The sequence below is a fragment of the Canis lupus genome, chromosome 35 (assembly GCF_003254725.2).
Source record: "Canis lupus dingo isolate Sandy chromosome 35, ASM325472v2, whole genome shotgun sequence".
Lineage (NCBI taxonomy): Eukaryota > Metazoa > Chordata > Mammalia > Carnivora > Canidae > Canis > Canis lupus.
In genome coordinates this window covers 11921303-11944070 of record NC_064277.1, presented here as the reverse complement: position 1 = coordinate 11944070, position 22768 = coordinate 11921303, and the positions used below count along the sequence as shown (strand labels likewise).

The 22768-nt window shown below is 39.0% G+C and overlaps 1 long non-coding RNA gene across 1 annotated transcript; it reads right to left on the bottom strand.

Moving 5' to 3' along the window:
* Window positions 1–16: 16 nt before the first annotated feature.
* LOC118353356 (uncharacterized) lies at window positions 17–22278 on the bottom strand. The gene is made up of 3 exons (XR_004812156.2): window positions 21890–22278; window positions 5395–5527; window positions 17–1273 (listed from the first exon to the last, which is right to left on the bottom strand). It is a non-coding gene; the product is annotated as an uncharacterized LOC118353356 (long non-coding RNA).
* Window positions 22279–22768: the final 490 nt, after the last annotated feature.

The window sequence follows — 22768 nt, the reverse complement described above, 5'->3', positions numbered from 1 at the left end:
AAGTGCTTTCCCTTTCAAGAGATCAGGTAAAAGTGATTTATATTTTCTTCTACTTGTTTAATCTTTTTTTTAGTTTTTATATTTAATGCAAATCCATATTGAATGTATTTTTATGAATGGACTTAAGAAAGGTAGAATCATGGTATATTTATGAGCCTCATTTTTATTGTTGTTGTTTTTTTCCCCTTTGACCAACTCATTCCTTCATCTTGTCATTACTTTTGTTCATTTCCTGTTTTTGTAGTTATCAACAGTAGGGCATGTATTTCCTGGGTGGCTTTCCTGCAGTCATAACAAAGTACTGTTGCTAAAGCCATTCCTCTGGCTCCTGTTATTTGTGTCCCAAACTGGCTAACAAGGCCTTGCCCTTTGCACTACCAACCACCTCCTTGAATTTTTGAGCTGTTGATAGGAGCTTACAAACTCAAAGTATGGCCTGTAGAAAATGCCCCCATCCAGGTCCCTCTGGAGATGTTTCAGCAATAATCAGGCATCCGTCTGGCACATTTCTGTGTTGATTGCCTGAGGATCTTCTTCCAAGCTGAAGATAGGGTGGGACTATCCCAATAGATTATTACATGGCCACCCCTTGAGCAATACAGACATTTACTCATTCCTTAAGCAAACATAGCACTCCAGATACAGAGATGAATGAGAGGCAGTCCTTGCCCCCAAGGTACTAACTCCCCCTTCTAAAACGCTCCACAGGAGCTGCTGAGTACACCTACCTCTTGAAAAAGACCTCACAGGCTGACATCATGGGAATCTGCCCAATCTCATTCAATTTACTCAACAAATATTTGTTAAGCTCCTACTATTTGCCAAGACCTGCGCTGGGTGCTGGGATACAAGACCTCCAGAAGCTGACTGCTGAGCAGAAGGCAGGCAAATAGGTAGGTGGTTATATTTCAGTGCATTAGAGCTTACGTAGGTGAAAACTCAGGCCTCAGATGCTATGGCTTTCCAGGTTATTCATCCCCTCCTGCCAAGGCTTCATCAGGTATTTTAACCAAAGCATGTCTTTAATATTCAAAGTCCTAGCAATGCTGATTTAGCCCAGTTACCCTGAGACTCTTTAGGGTTGCTCTAAAATGTCTTTCAGACCCACCTCTGAGAGTCACAGAGGAAGTCAGCTGAGATTGATGAATGAATGGATGAACACATGTTTCAAAGAACTGAAAGAAGTAAGGAAGGAGTGAATGATTTGGTTCTCTCAACCAGGAACGGCCTCGGGTCGCTGGGCCTCACAGCAGTCAACGCCAAGAGCAGCAACCTGGGAAGAGATAACACAGGCCAGCCACCTTAGAAATTTCCTTTCCTTTTATCCCAGTGACCCAAACCTGTGGGCCCCACTGATGTTTATTTTGGCTTCTTTGCCCTGAAGCCTCGGCAGCTCTTGTGTGTTGAGCTGCTTAGTTGACAAATCTCTTAATGGACGAATTAGCTAGCTTCTTCTGGTCACCTGATAGGTCAGACAGCCTTCAGCCACACACACACACACACACACACACACACACACACACAAAACTGGAAAATGAGCTCCCCAAAGTGCAAGCATCCAAACCGTGATCATTCCATGATAAAATCTTGGAATAGTCTGGGCTACATCTGTCTGTCCATCCCTGTATTAGGAAAGGGAGAAGAAGGACAGAGAAGGAAAGTGAGATGTAAGTTTTGAATTTAGCCACTTTTTAGCAGTCTTTCAAGCAAGTTTGCTATTGGAAATGAAGATGATATTTTGATATGGGGGGTTTTTGGCGGGAGGGGTCTCTACTCTCTTTCTGGATCCATCATGATGAGTAATCAAGAATTGATTTTGGAGCAGATCTTTGCTTTTTCACAACCCACCTTAAGATGGTCTCATATCCTCCTCCTTTTCCCCAGCAACTACTTCAAAGCCTGCTGTGGGGTCTCTTTCACAGCTCGAACACTTGAGACCCCCTCCACAAAGAAACAACTCCCTTGGTGTTTAAAAATTCACACTTTTCACCACATAATACCACCATTCTAACATGGGAGTTGGGATAGGGTGAGAGGGGATGCTGTATGCACGTGAGCCCTTCCTGTTACTATCCTGTCTATTCTCATCAACCTTTACCAGTTTCATTTATTCCCTTAACTCCAGTCTGACAGACATTTGTTGAAGTAGAGTGTCATACACTATTATGATTGTCAAGGATAATTAGAATCTTGGTTTGGGGGTTTTCTACTTTCCTTCAATTCATTACTGCTTGGACTATCAACTCTACTCAAGGTGTACGTGGGCTGCTATGAAAGAGAAAATAGCCAAGAGGAATTTTTTCAAGATATAAAAGGTCTAGATTTACTTCAGGTTTTCAAGCCTCAGTATCTTGAGATGTTCAACGGGGATAATCTCCACCTTACAATGCCGTGTAAGAATGGGAGTAACCCATGGAAAGGGCCTTCTATTGAGCTGAGCAAGTAGAGGCACTCAACAACTAGTAGACATGATTATCATTATCATATATGTCATTTCTAGTGTCTTATTCTTTAAGATTTATTTTGTAGGCCAAATATCTTTCCTGCAAAAACAAAACAAAACAAAACACACACACAAAAAAGATCCAAGCCATTGCTATGCTTTTTCTTCTAGCTGGGGATACAAAATAGAGATAAGAGAGAAGAGAGCTAGGAGCAATCCTCTAGTGAAGAGTAAAAAGTGAGTGAATTCTATGTCCATATTATGAGTCCACTTGGCTGCTTAGTTTTATACATCATATTTATTCCAAAATGCCTTTAAGCTCCACTACTCTCTTTCTTTTTTCCTCTCCCTCTTCCTCATTTTCTGTTCTGCTTCCAGAGTTGTCACAACTATAATTGAGGAGGGAACTACCTGAAACCCCCACAAAGAAGGGCACACAGATCTGGTGCATGCGCAAGTGTATGGACTTGCCTGCATTGCCTTCTCAGGGCCCCCTGGCCAGGAATTCCATTGTCCAGAGGCCACATGTGCATCCTCAAGGAAGAGGCCAGGCCCACCCTCTCCCTCTAGGCCACCCTCCAAAAGGCTTGTTTGATAAAACAAAGCACATCACTGACATACTATGTGCCAAAAATAAAAGAAAATGGACAAGACTATTTGGAAACAATCCCCTACCACTGTTGTTATGAATCCTTGAAGGAAACTTCAGTCACTTGTGAGGTTTTCACTCTAATCCAAATTTTTCTTCATACTCTATGGTCTCTCCATGTACAACTTCAGCCAGCCAGCCAGCCAGCCAGCCAGCCAGGCAGCCATTCCTTCAACACTTATTCATTAATTACTTACCCTATACTAGGTACCATTATAGGCTTTGGAGACACAACATGACAATGCTGACAAAGCACATGACCCCATGGGATTTACATTCTAGTAGGAAGTGAGGGCAAATCATGACATCATCAACAAACATATAAACACTGTGAAATAAAGAGTGCCAGGTCAGAGGTGGAGGTGACAGTGGAGAAATGCTCAGTAAGAAAGGGGAGACAGGGAGGCTACCAACAAAGAAGATGGCACTTGAGGAAAGACATCAAAAGAAGGGAAGATGAGTTAGGTGATCTTCCCAAGGAAGAACATCTCAGCAAAGTAAACAATGAATGCAAATGTCTGACATGAAAAAGGTCTTCAAGTATTCAAATGACAAGGAGAAGAAAGTAAGATTACAGTAGGATAGGAATGAGGAGAATGGCAGGAGATGAGCCCCCAAGGAGTCAGGGGCATGTCAACCATGATTAGGAAAGCAGGTTTGTCTTAAAGGATATGGACACTATTATAGAGTTTTGAGCAGAGGGTAGATGCAATCTGACTTATGTTTTAAAAGGATCATTTGGGCTAGGTTGGGGAGAAAAAGCCATTGGAGAGCAAGGGTGGAAGAAGGAGACTGGTAGGGAGCCTATTTCCACGGTCGAGACAGTTGACAAGATTGGAGGTCATTAGTGAGTGTGAAGTCCATGCAGGCTTGTTTGCTCATCTTCTCCACCCACCGATCCAGACAGAACTTCAAGTGGGGTTTCCAGCTCTTTAAAAAAATATACACAAAACCATATTAACCATTTTCTATTTTATTGAAGATTCCTCTGGGAGGCCTGAAGAGGGGGACAATTTACACTGCAATCACCGCAGCAAGCTATGCTGACAGTGTCATGTGACCATTACACCCTCCTGTGCACCTGCCTGGTAGGCAGCTCTCCTTTCCCTTCTGGATCCCTGCTCCCTACAGAGTTATGATTTCTTTTCTCCCTACCATGCAAAGATACCCATTGCTGCCCTAGCTTCTACTCCCAGAAAGCACATAGTGAATCCCCCATGATGTTTGGAAAATAAATTGTCCTTTAATTAACAAGATCTCCTCTTCCCTCAAGGTGTTGAAACCATCCATTTTTACTTGGATATGTTTTTGTAATCTGTCTCCTTACTCCAAAGAGTTCATCTGAACTATCTTCTCCGAAAAGAACTGTCAGTTGAAATTTTCTACATCTAATTGTGCCCATATTGAGCAAATATTTCTCTTTTTTTAAAGATTTTATTTATTTATTTATTTATTTATTTATTTATTTATTTATTTATTTATGAGAGACACAGAGAGAGAGAAAGACACAGACACAGGCAGAGGGAGAAGCAGGCTTCATTCCATGCAGAGAGCCAGACGTGGGACTTGATCCCAGGTCTCCAGGATCACACCCTGGGCCAAAGGCAGTGCTAAACTGCTGAGCCACCCAGGCTGCCTGCAAATATTTCTTTTAGTCTTATGACAGTGATTCTTTTGGTTCATGAGTATTTCCTCCAGCGGACCACATTTCTTAAGAACTGGCATATCACCACACCCTCAGCATTAGTAGCACTGTCTGTCACTTAGCAAATATTGGGGGACTAGCACTGAATGGGCAGAAATCGTTATCTTATTCTCCTTCAATGAACCACACTAAACAGATAAGTTGATGGTTTTTCTCTGTGTTTAATAAACTGCATGCAAACTAATAAACCATTGTTTCAAAGTGGAGTACAGAAGTGCAAGTATCAGTAGTTCTTGCCTGAGACACTAATAAAATCCTTACCTTCCTTCTTCTCTTCCTTTCTCTTCATTCCTGGGTAGTGTGCACGGTTTCTGAGCCTTTCTCTTGCTTTGCCAGTTAGGTCCCCTATAGTATTCTGGGGGGGGAGGGGCAAGGGGAAGGAATATCGGTATCCCATGGAGGATGGAAACTTCTCAGGGTTGGGGATCTAGTCCCTCCACATGCTGTTTGGCACCTGGGACATGTCGCTCTTGGTATCACCCCAAGATATACACTTTCCATAGCAATTTGTCTAATCACACTGAGCAGAATAGGGATGAATTGCTTAATTCAGTAGGTCCCTTCTGACCTTCAGCATCTGGTTACAGAGGTTCTTACCAAGTGTGCCCAGTAACTCCTGTGAATCAGTTGTCACATGTTCTGCTTCATCACTTCTGGTCAATGGCTCCTGGATGTAGCTGGGAAAGGAGGGTAACCACGAGGCAGCAGCATCATGAGCTGAAGAGCTGAACTGGGACAAACACACGAGCTCATTATGAGCTAGATCTTTTAAAAAGCTGCAAAGCATAGCAGATCTCTAGCATCTAGCCTGCCCTCTATATCATGCCAACCAGTAAAAATCTAGTTTCTCAGTATTACTTTGTGTGGTTTTCTATACTAAATAAAAAACAAGGATCCTCAACAAATCATTGAATTGTATGATAGGTAGATTATGAACCACATGAGGGCTAAAGGTTGGGTCCAATTAGTATTCCCCAGAATAGTCTTGCCCACTGCCTGTCTCCTTGGGTGCCAAATTAACTTTTCTGAACGAATGAATAAACCATGTCTTGTGGCTTTATCTTGCTAATTGTTGAGAAATTATGCATCATCGTGTTCTTTAAAATAGCAAAGGAATAAAATCTTATGATATTCTTCAGTCTTCACATCAAATGCCTAGTAATTCCTCCTACTGCGAGTATTATTCTCTTCTTGGTCTCAGAGGCTAATATATGTTTAAAGATCGTCATATCACTCACCCCATTCCCAATTCCTTTTCTTTATATAAATTTATTTTTTATTGATGTTCAATTTGCCAACATATTGAATAACACCCAGTGCTCATCCCGTCAAGTGCCCAGCTCGGTGCCCGTCACCCAGTCACCTATTTTTCTTCAACCACTTAAAAGAAGAAATACCTCTAATCCCAGTAGCAAAATCCTAATTAGATGCTTGGATCTTAAAACAAAGACTTAATGAGCGAACTGTTGTTACCACCCCCGGGATGTTGACAAGGTCCCTCCCCAGCAGTGAGTCTCCCACCAGGAGCTGGCAAGGCTCCTACCACCCAGAAAGTGACAGACAAACCCACGGTAGATGCTTTGCCCTCAGGGTACCGCAAATGGAGAAGACAAAGGCAGGGCCTCCTCCAGAGGAGTGAGATAACCTGTCCTCCCTGTCCCTGTGTTTCCTAACCACATCCTCGGTGAAGAAGCAGAAAGAAGTCGAGTCTCAATTAGTCACCAGATGCACTCAGCATGTATCTGCTGACCTTATCTTTATGATAATTTCACAATAACAACTGGAAAGGTAGATGCCCTTGTCTCCTTTGCTAGAGTGCAGGGGGAAAGAGACCCGTATGGAGGGAAAAGAAGACACACTGAGCTGAGCTTCATTCCCCAATGACGGGATCCACATTCCTAAGTCCAGATCTTGTGAGAAATAAAAAAGAAATTATTTCCCTGTGATTGACGGCACAGTAGGTACACCAAGGTAAACAAAGATTCCAGCCTTTTAGTTTGCAGATTGTAACTTTCCAATTCAGAGTCACGCAGTCCTTTTTGGCAAGCTGGGCCCTCAGCTGAATAAAGGGTGATACTAGGATAGCAAATACTGTCTGAGGCCTCCTTAAGCTAATTTATTTAATAAATTCCGTGTTCGTGAATCATATCTGGGACACGCCTAGAGCCTAGTTCCCTAGCCTCATAGAAGCAAATTGCTAGGCGTTGCCTTTCACTCTTTTTGTACTCTTCCTCAGATTGACTTCTTCATTTGAGATGGGTTTTCTCTCTTTAACTTAAAGTCTCTAGAAGGACTTCATTCACAGTAACCTAACTGGGAGGCAGGTACATGAAGGTGTAACCACAAATAGATGGAGCTGGCTGGGGTCCTACTTCAGGGTGGGTTTGGAACCAGGCATGTGTCCAAATACTTACCTGTGACTGGGACCTGGTAATGCCACATCCTTACCCCTGGCTCAACCAGAACTCTTAAGACTACAGTAAGTTTAAGAAAGAGCTCTAGATCTCACAAACCCTGGATATTTATAGAAAAAAACAAATGAATAATTAAGGAGAAAAAAATTTAAAAGATTACCAAAAAGATGAAGAAATTGTATTTCATCTACTCACAAGGTTTTCATAACTTATTAGTCTGAAAAGCTTCTTAAAGGAAAGCTGAAAACTGCTGGAACACTCTTGTAAGTGCAGAGCACAAATATACATGCCCACACATATACAAATAATTTATTTAAATCATTTGAATTGGAATATATTTGAAAAACATTTCCTCACTGACTGTTCAAGCCTCAGTGAAAAAGCCTCAGGACTCAAACATGGTAATAAATCATCCATCCAAATATTTGCATCAGACAACTAGAGCAAAAATAACAAAAATAAATGCCAGCAACCCACACCAGTCTAACTCGTAGTATTTCCTTGTCTGGGTAAATTGGTTGTAAGCCTTGCATTTTGTCCCCAAAGTGATTTTGGAAGATAAAAATTTCTACTGATAATTGATTTTAAATAGTGCTGAGTTTCATATATAAATTTCTTAAGAAATATATTTATTTATTTTAGAGAGAGAGAGAGAGACAGGAAGCAGACTCCTCTAGAGCTCATGACCCTGAGCTCTACTCATCATGACTGAGTAGAAACCAAGAGTCAGGTAGTTAGCTGACTGGGCCATCTAGGTGCCCAAAATAAATTTATTAATCAGAACTATAGCATACTCTATTCTCTCTTTTTCAGATTTTTAAACATTTTTGAGGCTATGCTTTCAGAATAGCCATCATGAACATGACTTTGGTGACTCAGGGATGCATGCTTTTCTGTGGAGCATACGCTGGGAAGGATCCTTCAGAGGCAAAGTCCATGCAGTACTCAACGCGTTATCCCAGGGCCCAGTGCGGTGCCTCATGGCAGTGACCAGTCACAAATGTAGAAATGGAAGAATGGTTTTGAAAGAACATCCAAAGTAAACGAGGAGGTATTTGAACTAGTTGACTTCAAAAGCAGAACATCACTGTATTAACTTTGGGGACACACATTTCAAATGCCCTTGTCCTTTGACAAGTAATGGGAGGCTCAAGCAGAGGCTTCATAAAAGAGGCTTATCAGATAGCAGGCAGCACATACACTTCACTCTTTCATCCGTGTATTCATTCAGCAAACATTGATTACTGATGCTACCATGGTAAATCATTGTGACAAAAGTTGTGGCAATGTGGAAGAGTCACTCACTGCCTTCCCAGGATTAAGGAGATAATACAAATATTCTTGCTTCCCCTTCCATTCCTTTGTGATTTGCTTGGTAGCTACCAGAATTTGTTGATTAAAAAAAAAAAAAAAAAAAAAAAAAAGACTGAATTTGCTATGGGCATTCATTCATATTCCCTTTGAACAAGATTTTTTAATTTCAGCACCATTAACATTTTGGACCAGATGATTCTTTGTTGCTGAGTGCTGTCCCACTCACTGATGGATGTTTAACAATATCCCCGGTTTTTACCCACTCTATGCCAATAGCACTCTCCCTGCCATAACAATCAGAAGTGTCCCCTGGGGAGCAAAAGCATCCTAATAGAGAGCCACTGATTTAAAAGAGGTGGGCAACAGGAAGTGATATGGATGGCTGAGTAGGACAAAAGTTAAGAGAAATTAGGGAATGGACTCTGTGTGTGTGTGTGTGTGTGTGTGTGTGTGTGTGTGTGTTTTAATGGAAGGTATAGAATTTCAGTTGCCTAATGATTTTTTAACACCACTTTTAAAGGTTTGCTTCCTGTTAGGATATAAGAAGTAGCAAGAGACCATTGCAAAAACACATCCAGACAAACTATAATTATAACTTAAATTATAAATTTATAGTTTAAAGAAATTATAGTTTAAATAAATTATAGTTTAAAGAAACCTATCAGAGATGTAGAGAAATAAATTTAAATGGCATGGATTTCAGGAGAGAGAGGCCCATGACTGCTTCAAGCCTTGGATGAAGTGAGGATTGGAAGAGCCTTCTGTAGATGGGGTGAGGAGAAGTCAGTTGGACTTTTGATGGACTTTTGATGTTCACTGGTTGGCTGGGATGGTGGGCTGGAGTCTTAAGGAACCCTAGTAACAAATCAAGTATGCACTCACTCTCTAGTTCTTGCCTATGGGTTGTCACTTGTACATAGTCTGGAGCAAGAAAGTCCTGAGAGATCTCCCCTGTGAGAAATGAGATGGATGGGGCCTTTGACAAATGCAAGGCAGAAGCTGCTAACTGCTGGAGATAGGGCAGGAGAGCTGATAGAAACTCTACAGGGCACTCTAGGCTTCCACTGGAGAGAGAGTAGAAGAACTACAAGGCTACCTCTGAGATGCTCTAGGACTTCACTAAGAGCCAAAGGCTGGGATCAGGACAGAAAAACCAAAATAACAACAGAGCCTCAGCCTGCCTCCACTACAAAGTTTACTCACCAAACCTCTACACTGAAAGTTTGACAGAAGAGGGAACATGCCTCTTCTCAGTGTACAAGAATTGGTCTGGGTCTCTAATGTTCTTATTAATACACAATGTCTGGTATTAAATCTAAAATTAAGAAACTGAATATCTAAAATTAAGGAACATATGAAAAAGTATGAAAGCAAACCTGCAAAGAAAAATAGTTAATATAACCAGAGCTCAAGAAGTATTGATATTTTCAGAAAGGATCCTTAAAATTCTATATATATGCTTAAATATATATTATATGCATATATAATATATGTATACCCACATAATCCTTAATGAAATATTAGCAGTTAAAATTCAGAAACATATAAAAAGGGCAGCCTGGGTGGCTCAGCGGTTTAGCACCACCTTTAGCCCAGGGTGTGATCCTGGGGACCGGATCGGGCTTCCCTGCATGGAGTCTGTTTCTCTCTCTGCCTGTGTCTCTGCCTCTTTCTCTCTGTGAGTCTCTCATGAGTAAATAAATAAAATCTTTTTTAAAAAAAGAAACATATAAAAAGTCATCATCAATAGATAAAAGTCATGACCAAGTGGAGTTTAAACAGAAATGCAAGATTGGTTTAATGTGTGAAAGTGAATCAATTTAACTTGAATGAGTGAATTTATTAGGAAAAGAAAGAAAAAAATAATTATCTCAATAAATGCAGAAAATCCACTAGACGAAATCCAACGCCCATTCATGCTAAAAACTATCAGCAAACTAGAAATAGAAAAAACCTTTCTCAAAAAAAGAAGAAAAAAAAGAAAAAACCTTTCTCCATCTAATTACAAGCTATTCTTCAAACTAGTGACACTGATTCCCTTTCCTCTAGGATTGGGGTTAAGGCAAGAACATCAACTCCTACTTCTATTTTGCAATATTTTAGAAGCTGTGGCAATTATATAAGACAAGTAAATGCAATAAAAAGTGTGAAGATTCTAGAGGAGGAAACCAGACTGTTATCCAAAGAAAATAATTTTATGCACAGAAAACACTATGGAGGGGGATCCCTTGGTGGCTCAGCAGTTTAGCCCCTGCCTTTGGCCCAGGGCGTGATCCTGGGGTCCCCGGATCGAGTCCCACATTGGGCTTCCTGCATGGAGCCTGCTTCTCCCTGTGCCTCTCTCTCTCTCTCTCTCTCTCTCTCCTTCTCTCTCTCTCCCTCTGTCTCTCATGAATAAATAAATAAAATCTTAAAAAAAGAAGAAGAAGAAAACGCTATGGAATCTGTACAAATATTAAAACTAATAAGTAAATTTAGCAAAGTGTCAGGATACAAAGTCACCACACCCCACAGCATGCACTATACTCTAGCAATGAAAAATTGGCAAATAAAAATTTTAAGACATTGCTTATGATATCACCATCAAAAACTTAAATAACCAGGAATAAATGTAGTGAAAGGTATGCCAAATCTCTACACTTTGAAAACTACTAAACATTGTCAATAGAAATAAAACCTATTTAAATAAGATGACATACTATTTTTAAAAGCTGGTAGACTCAACATGTGAAGACATCCATTCTCCCTAAATTGATGATAAATTCTACCTAATTCTAATAAAAAAAAATCCAGCTGACTCTTTTAAAGAAAATGACAAGCTGATTCTAAAATAAATATAGAAATCCAAGGGATTTGGAACAACCAAAACAATTTTGATAAAGAAAAAAAAAGTTGGAAGACTTACATGAACTAATTTTAAGACTTACTCTGAAGCTACAAGAAATGATATATGTCTGTGAAACCAAGTGAGTCCAGAAATAGATCAATGGAATAGAACAGAATACTGAGAAGTGGACATACACATGTATATACTAACTGATTTTCAACCAAAGCATCAAGTTATTCTAATAAGGAAATAAAAGTCTTTGAACAAATCTTTTGAACTGTTTGGACACCTGAGTATTTGGGGAAAAATGAATCTTGACTTTCTACTTCATACCATACATAACAATTAATTTGATACGGATCATAGACCATAAATATGTCAGGGCAAAATATAAAACTTCTTTGAGAAAATTTATGAGAATATTACAGCCATTGGGAAGGGAAAGTTTTCTTAAACAGGTCATAAAAAGCACTAATCATAAAAGAAGAAATTGCTAAGTCAAACCTCACAAAAAATTAATTTCTATTCACCAGAACTCATGATTAAAAAAATGAATTATCAAACCACAGACTGGAAAATACGTATGTAATATATATACATTTGATAAAAGATTCATATGCATAACATATAAAAACTCTTAAAAAACAAAAACAAACAGGCAAAAAACGTAGCCCTATTTGTAAAAATAGGCAAAGAATTAGAAAAGACATGTCACAAAAGAACAAACTGCCAATTTTTGATCTCGTGAAAAGCACTCAATATCACAGATTATGGAGTGCTTGCCAACTGACACCACAGTAGGATATGATTTCACATAAATTAAGGCAGCTGAAATAATAAAAAGTGAAAATACCAAATGCTGGCATAAGTAAAATTAAAATATTGATGATTCCATATATGGAGCAATTGAAACTCTTATGTTTTGCTAGCAAGAGTGTAAAATGGTAGAACCACTTGGGAAAAGTTTTGGAAGTTTCCTATAAACTTGCCATATATCTGCTTATAGTCCTAAAAGTCTACTTACACAAGAGAAATGGGAAAAACATGAGCACATGAAGACTTTTACAACAATGTCCATAGCAGTCTTAATAATAGCTGCAGACTGAAAACAATCCAAGTGTACCCAATCAGGAGAATCGATAAACTTATTATGATGTATACATACAACGGAATACTACAGAAATAATGTGATGCAAACAATGACATGGGCAACCCTCAAAAACATCATGTTGAGCAAAATTAACCAGACCCAGAAGAAGACATATCACTTCCGATTTATAAAGGCAAAACTAATTGATGGCAAGACAGAGCAATGGTTTCCTCCAAGTTCCATCAGACGGGGGCGGGTAGGTGGAGTGAGAGAGTGTGTGTATGAGGTACTGGCTGAAAAAGGAGGTGATTTATTTCTCTAGGTGATGGAGATGTTCTACACCTTGGTTTAGATAGGTCTAGAAAGTTGTCAAATCCCACCAAGCTGTAGAATTAAAGTCTACATAGTTTAATCCATAAACTTTTTTTAAATATAAAAGATGCATCATTTATAAAACTGCTTGAAAGACTAAAGGCAAAATCTCTGAAAATATTTTTTGGAGGAACACAAAACAAAAACTTCCTGAAACCAATTGGCCACAACACTGTTACAACCCAATGAAAAGCGGACTCTTTGCATCTACTCCCTGTATACTTGAACACAATCCTTTTTGGTATTGCAGTTGTGTCTGGTTTAGTAGAGATGCTAATTCCTTGGGCCCTGGATCAGAGTCATGGAATTGACCAAGTGGAAAGACCAGTGCAATTAGCCAAAAGAGTGCGAATGCTCAGCTTGGTCTTGAAGTCAAGTGTCAATCAACAAACACATCCTGCCAATTGATGCTCATCATCACTTTTAGTTCTAGGTCACAGGTGGAAAGAAACATACTCACAGGGCACCTACATCTGTCAAAGAGTTCAAGGAGTCAAATTCTCCAAGCTGCTCAAGGCCAATCAGCCACAACAAAGAATTGCTTACACACAGGCCAGTCTTTCCCGATGCACTCTCTTTCCCTGGATATATTTGTTGATGGGCATGAGCAAGCAAAGAAAGCTTCGAGTGAAACCCAAGCATTAGTAAGAAATTAGAGTTGACACGTCAGTGTGGAGTGGGTGGGGGAGGAGGGAGTGGGGACAGCATCTCCTATGTCAAGCATATTTCCCAGTAGCTACAATGCTCCATACTCTCTGGTGTGTCTTTTCCCATGGAGGAAGTTCTTTGTGAAAGAGGGGGAGGTAAGCTAGCTCGTGGGAAAAAGACGTCTCTCAGACTGTGAGCAGTGAATTGGCTTGTACCCAAGTAATGTCCTCAAGGTGTGCCATGAGAGATGAAATCACTTGGCTCATTTTACCATCTTCAGGATGGCGTCAAGACCTGACAAAGCCAGGCAACATGTACAAGGAAGCTCATCTGAGGCAGGACTATGGCAGTGAAGGAACCTTCCTTATGCAGCCAGGATGGGGACCTTATGCAAGAAAATTGCATGGGAGGTCTTTGCTCTGAATAGGAAAGCTAGGTTTTGGAACAATGAAGTGAACTGAAGTAAGTAAAAATGCACATCTGATGCCCAGGCCAGACCAAGACATATATGGCTCCTTGAGGCATGCGGCAATCCTGGCATCCCTTCAAACTATTATTCTGTACATATTTGTTCAGCATATATTTAGTGAAGAAAGGGGACAAAAATGCTTTTTGGGAGGAGGAGGTAAACTTTCTTGAAATATAACACACGCACAACATATATCATAATGTACAGCTCCAAGAATTCCAACAAAGTGAACACACCCATGTTTTCAGCACCCGGACCAGGAAATAGAACATCAGAAGTCCCTCAGGCTCTCTGCTAGTCATGACCACCGCCACCCCCCCCACCCCCCGCCCCCCCAAGGGAGTGACTCTCTTGACTCCTAACCTCAAAACTGCTTTTTTAAATTCATGATTTTGTAAAGCTTCTTATGTTGATGTATTACTAAATTTATCATTTTAACTTATTAGAAATAATCTTTCATTTCATGGCTTATTTTGTTGCCTATAGCTAGAGAGCAATTTTTATTCACACTCTTCAGTAGAGTTCAGCGACATGGCTGTAATGATAAAGCATTTCCCTGGAAAGGCCCCTCGTCAAGCCTTATTTGGGTTCAGAATGTCGGCTGCCTATTACTGGTGACTTTGGGTGATTGTCAGGTGGCTGGACTCAGAGACAGTTAGCGATCTGTCATTGTCTGAGTAACATATTCATGCACACAAATAGCAGAGGTAGGTTGATGCTAGGAAGGTCTTTGTTTCTACCGAAGGACACTATCTACTTCAGCAGAGGCAGAACAAAGTTCTGTTTTGTCAGTGGTGAAAAGAGTTTCTGGTGGGAACCTGAGCTTTCAAGCACCGTTTTTCTGATTTATTGCAATGATATGTTAGCACCATTTCTTAGAGATTGGTATCCCAGCAATCAATGTCCAGTCTTTTATCTCAAAAATATTGCAAATTTTTTTTTCCCATTCTGTAGCTTGACAAGACCTTACTGTCTTCTGGACTAAACCTTTGTACGGTTCTCAGTTCAGGTTTGTAGAGGAGTTTAAAGCCAAGGATGGGAGAGATTCAAATCATTCTCCCCAAAATATGGGGTTGGGATCGTCATTTCTATTGCCAGACATTGAAAGAGTGCCTTTTCTACATGTTGAAGGCACAGAGATAAATAACACCCAGTTCCTCCCCTACAAGAGCTCACTGTCAAATGGGGAATGAGATGTATAAACAAATACCAAAGTAGAGACAGCAAAGCCCTTTTGCCTTGAGGAGTCCAGGAAGACCATGTATAAGAGAAAACATTTGAAGGAAGTCTTGAAAATAAATAAAATTTCACCAGCATAACTGTGAAGAAAGGACATTCCACTGAGGAAGCAGTATCCAAAAATCCAGAATACAGAAAAATCTTGAAGTCCGAATGAAGAACAGCTAACAGAAGACTTTTTCAATTATAATCTAAAGGACACCTGCATCAGAACCATTCAGACGCTTGCCCAAATGAAGTTTGTTGCATCCTACCATGTATCAGATCCTAATTTCTGGGGTTTGTGACCTAGGGACATTCGTTTTTGGCAAACTTTACAGGTAATTCTGTTTCACATAAAATTTGAGAGACATTGCCTTAAAATAGTCCCTAAAATAGGAGGTAGACACTGGAGGGTGAAGATAAGACAGGAGAAGTAAGTTGGAGGCACACAGCAAAAGGTTTGTGTCAAGTGAGTTGATCTCTGGTGTGTTCTTTTATGTGGAAAGTTAATCTTTACAATCACATAGATGGTAGGTACTGTTATTTCCAACGTTATGTATGAATAGATGGAGACTCAGGAAGGTAAAATAGTTTTCCGAAGGTCACATAAATTGTGGATCCATGATTTGAATCCCAGTATGCCTGACCCAGTGACCATGCTCATAGTCATCTCACTGCATTTGGGCTACTATCCTTCACGTATTTGTGCTGACCTGGCTCCCCTTCCTTCTCATATTTCCCTCATAAACAGGGACTCCCTCAGCTGGGTACAGTGATTGGATAGAATTAGAACTCATCTGCAGATCCCCAATCACCTCATGGAATGAGCCGGCTGGAGCCCTTTGAGCTCCTGATCACGTCAACTCCTGACTGGTGATCAGAGTTCAACTCCCGTGCCCCAGACCCTCATCCATAGGAAGCACAGGAAGATTTGATTTTGATTCTTTCTGAGCACTTTGTTTGATTTCTGGTGTCATCTTCTTTTGGTTTCCTGCCCCAAACATTTGATGATCTTTGTAAACAGTGGATGATTTGTAGACATCTTTGTCTCTGTTGGGTGGAAGGTAATGGAGAATGTGGTTAATCTCTTCTCTTTGTCTATTTTGAGCTCAAATCAACTAAGAATTTCATGTCAACCAGGACGTAAATGTCTGGACTGGTGAGTTTTGTATTTCTGGGTTTATGATTGAGCTAGCTGAAATTTTAGAATTGAAACCATAAGCTTTCTCTATGTGTGAGTCTATATGCTTATACACTTGTAATTTAGAAAGGCCTTTGCCTCTCGTAAGAGTGTGTAATGTTTTCCTATCTCTTTTTTTTTAAGATTTTATTTATTTGTTTTCCTATCTCTTGATGGTATTAATACACTAGATTAGAAAATCTCTTAAATTAAAAGAGTTCCAGTCGGATTGGCTTAGAGATAAATAAGCATTTACATAAATTAAATATTTCTAAAATTCCTAGAAATATTTAAAATGGATCTTTAACATTTTCAGTGTGGGGAGAAAAACATATTCTTATAGAAACCAACTCAGAAGAAAGGAAGAAAGAAAGAAAGAAAGAAAGAAAGAAAGAAAGAAAGAAAGAAAGAAAGAAAGAGAAAGAAAGAAGAAAGAAAGAAAGAAAGAAAGAAAGAAAGAAAGAAAGAAAGAAAGAAAGAAAGAAAGAGAAAGAAAGAAAGAAAGAAAAGAAAGAAAGGAAAGAAACTCAAAAATAATTTAAGAATTTGAGTTCACATAATTTGGGTAAGTTTTGACAAGTAATACTAGCTTAATAATTTTGTTTTAATAAAAACAGCTGTTAAAAATGAAAACAGAAAAAAAAAAAAATGAAAACAGCTGTTTTCTCTTATTGGTGTTAAATGTAATGTAAGCATAGATTTTTATCCTACTTGTGTTTATGTTCTTTCTCAACTTTATAGATTTACTGATTGAATAAGCTAACATGATGTCTAGTAAATGTTTAAGACAATGAAAAATGTAAATTTATGTTTTACCCAGTTGAATTATTATTCTGAAAGAATTATTTCAGCAATAATTATGCTTTGCAGTATGTCATTTTGAAGAGATTTGTAAGATCTTTAAGAAATTTTAAACTTTGAAACTTGCCATGCTTAGTAAATGAATAGATATTCATTATGTGGCTAGATTATTATAATTTTACCTTTTCTTTTTATGTAGTCTAGAGGCGCCATGTATGTATGTGTGTATGTGCATATATACATATATTTTTAAAAAGTTCCCTGGAAAGTCACCATGGCTTATTCCTTCATCTGTGTTAAAAAAGAAGTACTAGAAATAATTAGACTTTTGAAGAGTTACATTGATGAGTTAGTACACCAGAAGAGATGCTTAACTTTCCCTAGGTAAAATGTGTATGGATACAATTTTATAGATATTTCAGAAATTGTATGTTATATGAGATATCCCTAGAAAATTATCAGTGTTCTCATTGTCTGTGATATGTTTCTATGTATCAGAGTCCTAGTACTGCTTTGTCTAATATTAGGCAATAATAATGCAGCGCTGACAGTCATAATCTCAATTATTTTTTAAATATTTTATTTACTTATTTGAGAGAAAGAGGAAAAGGTGGGGGGAGGGGCAAAGAGAGAGCAGACCCCCTGCTGAGCAGGGACCATCCCACTCCCCACTCCCAGCTGCAGGGCTCTATCCCAGGACCCTGGGATCATGACCTGAGCCGAAGACAGATGCTTAACTGACTGAGCCACCCAGGCACCATCAATTATTTTTTTAAAATATTAACTTGGGGCGGGGGGTGGGGGTGGTTGGGTGATGGGCACTGAGGGGGGAACTTGATGGGATGAGCACTGGGTGTTATTCTATATGTTGGCAAATTGAACACTAATAAAAAATAAATTTATATAAAAATATATTAACTTGATCACAATTTTATTTCTTTAATTTGAATCTGGCATCTTCGGGACAGTGATTTTCAGTTTGGTATTCACATCACTCACTTATGGAGTTTTATTAACATATCGATGTATAAGACGTAGTCCAAACTTATAGAATCTCTTTGATATTCATGACATATTCTTGAATATTCTCACTGTACATTTGGTATGCTATATTCATGGTATATTGTGTCAAGATTATTACAGTTATATCTGAGGATTTTTTAAAGATGATGTTCATCTATTTTTATAAACTAGATGTAATATCCATTCTTCTCTGAAATAGGAGTAGCAATTGTGTTTATAATTACTTTGTCTCAAACTTTTTTGGATTGACTTTTTATCTTGTTTTGTATGCCACATAAACAACCACATTTTTTTGGTCAGTTGCACTATTCTTATAATGAACAATCCTCAAATATTTCACTACTGAAAATGATCAGTAATAAGTTTACCACAGCCATTTAAAATCTTATGTCATCTACAGAAAGCTGTTTGTTTTACTCCGATGCTTCCCTAAAGTTCTTGCAATCAGCTACAGGCCAGAGTATTTCACCTTCAACACAGAAGTCCCTTGGAGTATAGAGTTCTGGTGGCATCACTTAAACAAGTGGGCTGAGATCATACCAGTAGACTGAGTTAGGATTTCTGGAACTCTAGCTGAGAAACACATGAACTCATGACAGGGAAGAACAAGATTTAATTACATAAGACTCAATGAACTGATGAAGAATGACTGTGTTTTTGTCTGGAATGTGGTTGTTCTAATATTCTATTTTCTGAGGAATAAGGAAGCCCTTACTTTTTTCTCTTCTACTCTCTATAATGGATAATTTAGTGGACGCTGTTTTTGTCAACTGAAAGATTTGCAAGTGATACCTTGTTTTTCTTGCCCAATTAATCCAGAACTCAGGAACTCTCATTGAGTATTTTTATATTCGTGGCAATAGTTTTGCATAGGTTCAGTAAGGATCTGTCCTTGTTACCATGACATAATTGAAAATATGGGTTACACAACCAAGGCCTTGCCCGGAATGTCATATTTGACAATGTTGCTTATTTAATCAGATATGACTAGCCACTTTGAAGAAATTAAGGTCAGCTTTATGGACTCTGTATTTACAAAGCTCTCAGGGGCAAACAGCCCAAATACCTGACTTATAAATTCCCAGGCTTATAGGTAAGTAAGAAAGGTCATTTCCAGGAAGGCCCATGAATCTCAGAATATTTGGGTAACTTCAAGAAGAAAAGAATTTGCCCAGATGTAGGCTACTACAGCTGAAATCTGGTAGCAAGCTTTCAGCTTGACATTTTAACATCAAGAGGCTTTTTTAAAAGTCCAGTCTGAAATTCCTTATAAAAATTTCCAGAAAGTAAACTTAAAATGGCCTATATGGTAAATTACCATTCCTACTATACCTATCTAGATAACTATGCTAAATTTAATTAAACTAACCTGATCAAGAATAACTTTTCTTTGAGGTTAGCTTTGACCAAAACTGGGGTGACTGTAGAGAGAATTTTGTTTTTTTTTATTTTTTTTTCTTTTTGAGAATTTTGAATCTCAATGAAAACTATATGTCATATAGCAGACCCTTCCAGGTTACCAGATTCTGACCCTGTTCATTATCTTTGAACTATTTTAGATAGAACTCTTTTAAAATTATGGATAACTGATGCCTATACAAACTCTGTCTTGCCTGTGGCTCTTTGAACTATCTTGCTCCCTACCTGTGGAAAAATCAGTGTGGGTACCTACCTGTAAATTGGACTGGCTCCTTTCCAAATTGTCAATCTTTATTAGATTTTCAATCCTTCCAGTTTCCTTCAATATCTGACTATAATCCTTCAAACTAAGTAAGGTTTCCAATTTTTCGCCCTGCTACCTGACTCAGTGTCACTGAGAACTGGAACCTACTACCCAGGTCCCTGTGAGGACTCTAAGTTGCTTGGCAGCTGGCCCTTTCCCTAGGGTCCAAAGAATACTACAAGCTAAAGCCCAATGGCTTGACATATGTCTCAAAGAACTCAGCACCATGGCCAGCCATTCACAGGTCTGATTTCTCCCTGAAAAGGCACAATCTGGACCATTAAGTAAGCCTGATAGAATGCTAGGTTCATGTATGGACTGGGGAAACATGATCAAAAGCATCAACATCCTAGCCCAAGAGCTCCTAGAAACTCAAAAAGCAGTGGTGCATACCATAAAGTATTCCTCCACTGGCCTCTTGGAACCCAGTGGGCTGCTTACCCTCAGAGTTCAGCTCCCAGCTCTCCTTTTTAATATAATCTTTAATGTTCACATTTCTCTTTTTCATTGTAAGCATCTCCCTTTTAAGGGGCCTGATTTCCGGGATGCTATAACCACTGCTCTTTACCATCACTTATTAATAGCTGCTTCATTCACTTTAGCAGGAGCCATACAAAAATCTTTGTAAACTATTTCTGAGACCTTGTTCTGCCCCACTCTGGAGGGTTATGATTGCTGAATTGTTCGATGATAAATAGACATTCATCCTAAACAAAAAAGGAGGACTGACAATGTCAAACTTTATCTGAGCTTTGTGTTCCTCAAAAGCAAGAGTTAAGAATACTCCTTCCCCTTTAGGGTTCTGAGAAATGGCTAACCACAAAATACCATCCTGATCTTGAATATTTCTCTCTGCTCTTTCTCAGCAACTCAGAGGATACCCTCTCCAGCCTTCCTGGTGACTCTCATAAGACTATTGGACAACTTCTTTGTTTCCTTGCTTCTATAAAACCCTGGTCTCCTTTCCTTTTCTTGAAACCATTGATGAGCATTTTCCTAATTGTAATGGCCTGAATAAAATCATTTCCTTAATTGCCCTGTGCATTTTGTCTTTCACCAAACTGAGGGACACCACCCATGGCCACTGAACAGAGAAAAATGAACCAGTTACTAGGGGGAGCAAGCCAGTGAACAATGTGTACAGAAGGGTGATTGGTAATGGCTTCTTAGCAAGCTCTGCAAGCCTGAAGAAGACATTAACAGTTGGTTCAGCAGTTTCTACTCATATACTAAGTGGGAATTCTTGACATGGTGCAAGGACACTTGTGACCATGTGGCAAATTGTAGGAGATTGGCAGAGTCTGAGCTACAGCAGAATTTTATATGTGGTTAAGTACAGAGGCTTCCAGTAGAGTTATTTCACTCTGTTAGACACAAGTTTAGTAAAATTTTCTAAATTTAGTTGAAAACTATTAGAATTGTTTTCTTTTTAACGTTACGTCCCCAAATTTTAATTTACTTGAATGCCACTTGAAAATAAGAGATTTCTGGGGCACCTGGGTGTCTCAGTGGTTGAGCATCTGCCTTTGGCTCAAGTCATGATCCTGAGGTCCCGGGATCGAGTCCCTCATCAGGCTCCGTGCGGGGATCCTGCTTCTCCCTCTGCTTATGTCTCTGTCTCTCTGTCTCTCATGAATGAATAAATAAAATCTTAAAAAAAAAAAAAGAAGAGAAGAGATTTCTATCACATTTGCTATTGTCATGGTGCTTTAAGATTTTTCAATATTGTTAATTACACTTTCTGGGCTTTAGCAGAATGATTAATCAGAAAAATCAACACCACTTAGAAAAATAAAATTCCGACTTTATTTATTGTGATTGTGCTGCTTCTTAAGATTTTCAGTATCATTGAATTAATTATCCTTTCTGGATTTTACTAGGATAAATCACCTCTTGATGAAAAAGATACCTATATACTTTTACTATGAGCCAGTCACTTGAGCAAATTAGGTTACATTCTTCTTATTATATCATTTGTAGACAAAGCATTTTATTGAGACTCTTACATACCTTTGGCAGAATTCAGAACCAGTGGTATTTTGCTTAGTGAGGGGCTCAAGGACCATTCTTCTCAGTCTCCTCCCATGAAACCTTCCCTGAAACCACCACTCTTCCTCTCCCTGTCTCCAGGCAGAATTGATCATTGCCACTTTTATACCATCATAGGACTTGTTTGTCCCCTGGTGTCACCTTTATTACTGTACTTTTCTTAGTCACAAAGCACAGTGCGTCAGATTATCTGGGTCATACCAGGCTCTGCCTCCTAATTAGTTGCGTGACCTGGGGCAAGTTACTACTCAGTCTCTCCCTGAGTTTCCTCATCTATAAAATAGGGTAAATAAAAGTACCTGCCTCATAGGGTTATAGTCATGAGGAAGTGAGTTGATGAGGGCAAATCTCTCCATAGAGTATCTGGCACATAGTGAGCACTAAGTAAATGTTAACTATCGTTACATGTGTTTGTCTCCTTTGTTATTACGAGTCCCGCAAGGTCTGGAAACATTTACTGTTCATCCCCTCTAAGCTCCAGACCCACATATCCAATTGACCATTTCACATTTCACTTGGTTGAACAAAGCATATCAAATTCATGGCATCCATACTGAAATATTTACAGATGAGATGACAGTGATACTATGGATTGTCTTCAAAGTAATCCACGAAGGGAACGCAGAATGTGGGTAGAGGTGAAATAACACTAATCCTATCTTGACAACTATATGATGGTTATACAGGGCTTATTATACTAATCTTTCAAATGTTGGGTATATTTAAAAATATCCATAATAAGGAATTTAAAATTCAAGTTGTCCAATACCAAAATTATAATACTTTCTGTTCTTCTTTCTCAATCTGGTCCTTCTCTAGTGCTCCCTGCCTCAGTGGATA